The sequence below is a fragment of the Schistocerca cancellata genome, chromosome 1 (assembly GCF_023864275.1).
Source record: "Schistocerca cancellata isolate TAMUIC-IGC-003103 chromosome 1, iqSchCanc2.1, whole genome shotgun sequence".
NCBI lineage: Eukaryota > Metazoa > Arthropoda > Insecta > Orthoptera > Acrididae > Schistocerca > Schistocerca cancellata.
The window spans coordinates 954003041-954011898 of NC_064626.1; the positions used below are offsets into that span (position 1 = coordinate 954003041).

Here is an 8858-nt window from a genome sequence, read left to right on the forward strand (position 1 = left end):
ACTAAATAAAGGACATAAAATGGATTTGCTTGAAGAACTGGAGATATATTCACATTACAGAAAATATGAAGATAAAATATTAAATGAAAAACTTGAAAGTGAATCAGTGAATTTCTTCAGATTTTTCGATAACATACTTAAATAGAAATAGTAAAACATAGAAATAAGCACAATTGTAAAATCAATATAAGTAATTCATGAGCCAAATTGTTAAGATAAATAACCTCTGTACAAAAGCATATCATAATCTGTGGAAGACCTATAATGTTATCTCTGTGAACTACCTGTAAGAAGATCTTTGTAACTGTTTTGTTTATATAAGATATTTTCGATGTGTAAAGTGTACAAGTCGTGTGTGATGTTAAGTGTGTGTGACACTCTACACAAATGGACCATTAGAAAACTGTAAGTACAAATTGTTCTCAAACTTTAGCCACTAACCTCACAGAAAGAATTGATACCCAACTAAAAATCGCGTTTCTTATGTATTACAGTAAAAGTCAACAAAATGAAGCAGACTCACACACACTGACAACATCGAAAGAAATGGCTTAACACACATAAAAAACGCACTTGAAAATGGGAATTATTTCTCGAAACGCGTCGTGCAAATAGTAAAATAAGAAAAAATCGTGACTGGTAGCAGAAGATTTATTTATTTATAAACAAACCTATCTTCAGTAATTGTTGGTATGTTATTGGTAGGTATCGTGGGTACTGATGTACCATCGTTGTTAAGGATACATTTCTGATATTAATCGTGTACATGGTTTGGTTTGTTGCACTGAGAACTTTGGTTTAGATAGAGTAAGTGAAAGTGTTGTATCTAGCGCTTTGCTTGAGCTTTGTGGCTGAAGTGACTTTTGCAACACCATGTTTTAGAGTGAATGGTTCCTGGTATTAAGGGCATTGTTGGAGCTGTGTAGCTCAAGTGAAAATTGTGGTGAGTTTTTGAATTCTGTATGGGTTACTGGTATTGAGGTCTTCATTTGAGATATATAGGTCATGTGAAATTTACAACACAAATAGTTTTCATTTTTGTAATTTTTTTGTTAAGTTTTGAGGATTTCATGTGCTTGATTTTTGGGTGGATATTTGTTTTGCAGTGATGTCGTTAGTCTTACTGTTGTTCATTATATTGGCCTCTTCATTTGGTTGTCCTGTTAGTTTAATTCTATTGCTGGAGTTAAATACTTCACATGCTATTTATGTTTGTTCACAGGTGTAATGAGTGATGTCGTGGTCACCATATTGTATGTGTTTGAATTAGAGGATGCCATGCTGATGGCGTTACTGGTCAAAACAGGTAGGTGGAGTCATGACTTTACGCCAATCTACCTTTCATAATTCAGAAGTAGATCACTTTACATAAACTGATTTTGTTCTTAGGATGTGTATGTTTTGATTAGTTAAAAATAATGCTATGTTCCAAGGACCATAGGTCTGTTTCTATCAAAATGGTGTAGATTACTTTGGATTTACACTCTGTGTCTTTGTTTATGGCTACATACTGGCTGTTTACAGATTACCAGCTAGCTTACTGGCTGAAAAGTAATGATAATGAACATATTGGTCTCTGTCACTGCTCATGTTACTGTTACAGAATGCTTACATCTACTTTTAAATAGCACAAATAATCATTGTAGTCTTTTTATACCATAAGGTTTTTGTTAAATATGCATCTTAGCAGAAGCTCTCAGAAGAAGCAATTTCAGTTCAGATTTAAATTTTTATAAAGGTTTACAGCAGCCAGTTGCCTTTGGTTTTATTCTTCAGTTTCTATTTACAGGGTGTTTCAAAAATGACCGGTATATTTGAAACGGCAATAAAAACTAAACGAGCAGCGATAGAAATACACCGTTTGTTGCAATATGCTTGGGACAACAGTACATTTTCAGGTGGACAAACTTTCGAAATTACAGTAGTTACAATTTTCAACAACAGATGGCGCTGCAAGTGATGTGAAACATATAGAAGACAACGCAGTCTGTGGGTGCGCCATTCTGTATGTCGTCTTTCTGCTGTAAGCGTGTGCTGTTCACAACGTGCAAGTGTGCTGTAGACAACATGGTTTATTCCTTAGAACAGAGGATTTTTCTGGTGTTGGAATTCCACCGCCTAGAACACAGTGTTGTTGCAACAAGACGAAGTTTTCAACGGAGGTTTAATGTAACCAAAGGACCGAAAAGCGATACAATAAAGGATCCGTTTGAAAAATTTCAACGGACTGGGAACGTGACGGATGAACGTGCTGGAAAGGTAGGGCGACCGCGTACGGCAACCACAGAGGGCAACGCGCAGCTAGTGCAGCAGGTGATCCAGCAGCGGCCTCGGGTTTCCGTTCGCCGTGTTGCAGCTGCGGTCCAAATGACGCCAACGTCCACGTATTGTCTCATGTGCCAGAGTTTACACCTTTATCCATACAAAATTCAAACGCGGCAACCCCTCAGCGCCGCTACCATTGCTGCACGAGAGACATTCACTAACGATATAGTGCACAGGATTGATGACGGCGATATGCATGTGGGCAGCATTTGGTTTACTGACGAAGCTTATTTTTACCTGGACGGCTTCGTCAATAAACAGAACTGGCACGTGTGGGGAACCGAAAAGCCCCATGTTGCAGTCCCATTGTCCCTGCATCCTCAAAAAGTACTGGTCTGGGCCGCCATTTCTTCCAAAGGAATCATTGGCCCATTTTTCAGATCCGAAACGATTACTGCATCACGCTATCTGGACATTCTTCGTGAATTTGTGGCGGTACAAACTGCCTTAGACGACACTGCGAACACCTCGTGGTTCATGCAAGATGGTGCCCGGCCACATCGCACGGCTGACGTCTTTAATTTCCTGAATGAATATTTCGATGATCGTGTGATTGCTTTGGGCTATCTGAAACATACAGGAGGCGGCGTGGATTGGCCTCCCTATTTGCCAGACATGAACCCCTGTGACTTCTTTCTGTGGGGACACTTGAAAGACCAGGTGTACCGCCAGAATCCAGAAACAATTGAACAGCTGAAGCAGTACATCTCGTCTGCATGTGAAGCCATTCCGCCAGACACGTTGTCAAAGGTTTCGGGTAATTTCATTCAGAGACTACGCCATATTATTGCTACGCATGGTGGATACGTGGAAAATATCGTACTATAGTGTTTCCCAGACCGCAGCGCCATCTGTTGTTGAAAATTGTAACTACTGTAATTTCGAAAGTTTGTCTGCCTGAAAATGTACTGTTGTCCCAAGCATATTGCAACAAACGGTGTATTTCTATCGCTGCTCGTTTAGTTTTTATTGCCGTTTCAAATATACCGGTCATTTTTGAAACACCCTGTACCATGACTGTTTTTAAATTAACAAGCGATTTATCATCAGATGGTACATATTTATTGCATATTTGCAGCATTCTTGTGGCTCATGTAGTGATGGCAAGAGAACGAAACATATACACACCGAATGTGGTAGAAGTATGTACAGTTCACACCTGGCCACAGATGCACATCTCCAACAAATCTGCAAACATGCAATAAATATGTACCATCTGATGATAGTGATTCAAAACTGGTCTTGGTAAATAAAGATTGAAAAATAATACAAAAGGTGGCTGACAGTAATTTCTGGAAAGTTTTAAATTTTTTTTAGCACCCCTCAGATTATATTAGTGGGACAATAATAAAAAAACTTTTGTGGCTATTGGTGAATGCTTTTGTGAACCTTTGACAGACTTGGTGATAAACAATTATTATGTTTTCTTCTAAATTTTGATTTAAATAGCCTCTTGGTTGACAAACAGCTATGGTGGCGCAGGGTACTTCGTTATATACATCATTCCACATACTTAGAACAAGCAAGAGCTGCACATGCAATGCAAATAGAGCAAAACTTACATTCAGATTATTTTCAATGTTGTCATTGTCAGCAGCTGTGGGAAGTCCATCAGTGGGGATGATGGAGGGGGCAACAGTTGGCTCTCGCCTTCCTGTGCAACGTACTGCAGCTGAGAAAGCTGTGTGGTGCCTAAAAAATCAGTCATTATAGGGGGCACAAAGGAGTCAAGAAGGAACAGCAGTTGGCTGACTCTTAGCTAGTGCCACGATCACAGAGAACTTTATTTTAATCAAGGTGTAGTGTGGTTGTGAAAAAATCAGTTCAAGCTGAAATTTGATCTGCACTATCAATACAAGACAGAAATATAATTTTAGAATAAACTTTGCATCCTTAACTATGATTTAACAAAGTTCTGTACTATGGTATGAAGATATTTGAGAAACTCCCATCTAACGTACAACACGTAATTAGTTATCAAAGCAAATTCAAATGAAAATTTAAAACATATCTTGTTAGTGACTCCTACTGATTATCTTAGTGCAAGGATTTGATTCCTTCCTTAGATGGGTGGCAGGTAGTGTGTTGTAAACTGTCCTATGTAATTACATATCTAGGTTACTGTTTTCTTTGGAAAAATGCTTGATTAATGAAGTAAATATTAGGTTTCTTATAAGACATCCTGCAGCTAAGTAATATAACTGAAGTTGCAGCAGCTTTATTTCTAATTCACTAGAACACATTTAACTGGCATAAGCAGAACTAGCATTAAGCAGTATTGTGATGGTTTCTTGTTAATATAGTGTACAGCTTAAGCAGTGTTTGGTTGACTTCTGTTAATGTTTACCTTCACTTGCTCCTTGTAGGTTCACCTTCTTGGTGGCAGAGTAGAAGAAATTTCTATTGTTGTTCACCTTCGTGGTGGGATGTATAGAATTTGATGAATGAGTAGAATAAATTTCTATCCTTTTGAAATTGTGGTGGTTTATTTATGTCAAGATACGTTACAAAATGTATATAATGTGAAGGTGCTATTAGAATGCTCAACACCTTGAACATGAACCTACATAATGACTGTCGGTAAATCCGTAGCATCACTATCTTCAGCTGCCCAGTTGCAATGTGAATGCAATACATGATCAGATTAGGTGATTATATGTTCCACAATTTAACAACATAATATGTGCTCAAATGTAGGAGTTTTTACTCTTAGGTACTTCATTGAGATTGATTTGCACCTCATTGGCGACAGAGTGGTGTATTCTACATACAAAATTCATGTTACTGATCAGTACATATTTAATTCTTTTCTACTTTGACATGTAGTGATGTTATTCTAATTTGACATCTAGTGATGATATTCTACTTATGTTTGTTTTTTCCCATTACTGCTAGGTTCTATCAAAAAATATTCAATAATTCATTCAATATATCTTTGATTTATTTTCAGAAGCACATCACAAATCCAGTACCACAACAGAGTGACTACAGGATTGTACAACCAAACATTCTCTGCCACCACCCTATATTTTATGGGATGGTTACTAGGGATAGGCAACAGCCAGTACCCGAGATCATTATTTTTATTTTTCCATCTGTGCCAAAATTAATATGTCTGGTAATATAATAATGTTATGTCACTGCCTGTAGTAGTATGGTAGATACACTTTAAGAAAATGAAATGATTTACATTCCACTGTGAAAACCCACTGTCATAAAATGTTTACTGACGTTGGAGTTACTGTTGCAATGAATGTGATTTTTTAGTATGACATGCTAAAAACAACTGCATTAAAATAAATTTGTTTATTGCAGGAGGAGTGACGTCTTTTACATATATTATATATTGTATTGCCCCATATTTTGTTTTTTGTTTTTTTTGGAAAGGGAGTGGAGGCACACACTTTTGAGAAGAGTTCAATGGTCCATCTGCTAATGATTATAGATCAATGAATAATATTTTGTGGCTTAGTTGCTTACATTTCTTCAAAAGTAAAACTGTGAAAGGTGTGAAATTAAAATATTTTGTGATTGGTTCTGCATGCAGTGTGGAATGTTTTGTTATAATTGATTCAATTATTCTGAATTTATTCGCTTACTGTGAACTATTATACATCAGCTGTTTTAGGTATATTACTGACTTCTGAACATTTCTGCCTCATCAGAGATTCACTGTGTATATGTTTAGAATAAGATAAATGAGCCAATTGTAACACATTCGGCCAGTGGTACACAGCTTCTTATTTGGCATGTATTCAGTTCTTTTTCCTTGATTCTTTCCACACATCGCCTCTCCTCTGCTTGTAACTTCAGATTGATCAGTCTATGAGAGTACATAATGGGCTATGAAAATGAACACTTAATTACAACAGTTTCTTCTAGGTATGTTCAGTTTGGTTTGACCTTTTGGATGTGGCATGATCTTGAAGAAATAAAACAAGTAGAAGTAGTAACAGTTATGACCAGTGATTGATTTATAAAAAAAGAAGAGGTACCAGTACTGTGACTTACTAGATGTATCCTATGGCATACCATCACAAATCAAGCACTGGTTATAAAAACAAAAGCAGTTGTTTGGTTTAAAATAGTGATGCTAGTAACTGTACCTGGATTGCTTTGTCTTCTCACAGCAATGAATAGCAAAATTTATGTTCGGCAGTATTATGAAAAGTACCTCGTCTCCTACCTTCCAAACTTTACAGAAGCTCTCCTACGAACCTTGCAGAACTAGCACTCCTGAAAGAAAAGATATTGCGGAGACATGGCTTAGCCACAGCCTAGGGGATGTTAATAGAATGAAATTTTCACTCTACAGTGGAGTGTGCGCTGATATGAAACTTCCTGGCAGATTAAAACTGTGTGCCGAACCGAGACTCGAACTCGGGACCTTTGCCTTTGGCGGGCAAGTGCTCTACCAACTGAGCTACCCAAGCACAACTCACACCCCGTCCTCACAACTTTACTTCTGCCAGTACCTCGTCTCCTACCTTCCAAACTTTACAGAAGCTCTCCGGCGAACCTTGCAGAACTAGCACTCCTGAAAGAAAGGATATTGCGGAGACATGGCTTAGCCACAGCCTGGGGGATGTTTCTAGAATGAAATTTTCACTCTACAGTGGAGTGTGCCCTGATATGAAATGTGCTAGTTCTGCAAGGTTCGCAGGAGAGCTTCTGTAAAGTTTGGAAGGTAGGAGACGAGGTACTGGCAGAAGTAAAGCTGTGAGGATGGGGCATGACTCGCGCTTGGGTCGCTCAGTCGGTAGAGCACTTGCCCGCATGGTCAATCACTTCATGGAAAAATGTTTGTGGTGTTATATGAAACCTCTTGATGTGAACCAAATGAATGGCCAAGAATGTTTCTTTAGGGCTCCAAAAATATGGAAATCACATGAGGAGAGATTGGGACTGTATGGAGGTTGTGTGAAGGCTTCCCAGACAAAACTCTGCAGCAAACTTTAAGCAACCTGCCAATAAAACGCCTGCCAAGGCTGTATAGCGTATATTGTAAAAGTTTCACTGGGAATCACACAAAGTCCCAATCTCTTCCCAAGTGATTTCCATATTTTTAAAGTGCTGAAGAAAGACATTCATGGCTGTCCCTTTGCTTCAGATAAAGAGGTGTGTGCCTGGCAACATTTTTCCACAAAGGCGGTGACCATTGTAAGGCAATTACAGTGGAATAAATGTGTTAACAACAATGGCAAGTACTTCAGTATTAATGAATAATTTACTTACTTTTTTCCACCTTTTTCATATTAATTTGACTGCCCTTGTATGCCACTCTCTTAAGTTTGCTTTTGTAGATCTGTGTACTATGTACACAAGTGCTCTATTATTATCTTATTTTTTTAATACCATGTTCCCTCATAAACTTCCAGCTGTGTGCTGGGTTAAAGATATTCCAAATTTGGTAGGTTTTCATAATCCAGCTAGATTATCTGCAGTGCTAATGCAGTCAACAGTAGCTTCATAAACACTGATTGACATGCTCCAATTTGGATTTGAGAACTGTACACTCATTTTTTTAAGGTGGGGACAGTAGGATACATACTTCTATTGTACAGATGAGGAACTTGAAACTTAGCAAGTTGGGGTAACTCCATTTGCTATAAATCTACTCCTTAGATAATTTTCTTATTTCTTTTATATATTTTGCTGGTAGTAGATCTACCACATTTACATAAAGCACCAAAATTCCTATTTAGGTGATGTTTCAGTAAAATTAATTATCTATCAGTTTAACTCAGTTCTGTTAATGCCAACACTGTATGTGTCCTTTTAAGAGAAATCTGTAATTTGCTTTATTCAGAAGCCATATGCTCAGGAACATATTGTGACCTAACAATTGTTTATTTCCAGAATGACATAAATTATTAGAAAGCCCACATTTCACTCTTTATCAATAAACATTTTATTAGTTGTGAAAAGTCATTAACTAATATGTTATTCATAATTAAAGTTTCCACACCCAGAAAATAATATTATTATTTGGACCTTTAAGTATGTTTATAAAATCATAGGTGTAGTTATAATTTTCTTGCTGTAATTTTTCTGAACTAGAAAATAGCTTTGGTTATCAGAGTAATTTGACAATTAAGAAATGAAGAAAACTACTATCCTGTTAAATTTACAAGAGGCTTGGTAAATTCTCATGGCAGTGTGCATGATTTGAATAAAATAATCCACCCACCTTTTTTTATTTCCCAATCATCTGTCACACAGATAAACCAAATTATTGGTTGCTTCCCCACAATGTCATTGCCACTAATTTCAAAATTGTTCTCTTTAGATAGAAATAGGAATTTAGGTCCTAGTAATCATTATAGTAATTTCTCCATGGCAGGTCACGATTAGCTATTTTCATCTTAATATCTCAATGTAAAAATCCATAGAATGCACTCATCCATTCCACATTTCAATGTCAAAGTCACTAATATGAGCAGATCTTAATGTCACAGTCACTCAGTGTAATTACTTAATGAACTTGTTTGGAAAATCTGTGTGTAGTCATCCACATAACTTCTCTGTGTTAA

The 8858-nt window shown here is 37.1% G+C and overlaps 1 long non-coding RNA gene across 2 annotated transcripts; it reads left to right on the plus strand.

Annotated features, from left to right (window-relative positions):
* The first annotated feature begins 284 nt into the window (after positions 1-284).
* LOC126162789 (uncharacterized) lies at positions 285-6389 on the plus strand. 2 transcript variants are annotated; one of them, XR_007535114.1, is made up of 4 exons: positions 285-405; positions 495-701; positions 1223-1306; positions 5276-6389. It is a non-coding gene; the product is annotated as an uncharacterized LOC126162789 (long non-coding RNA). The 2 variants fall into 2 exon arrangements; XR_007535113.1 differs by having other exon boundaries at positions 495-1306.
* Positions 6390-8858: the final 2469 nt, after the last annotated feature.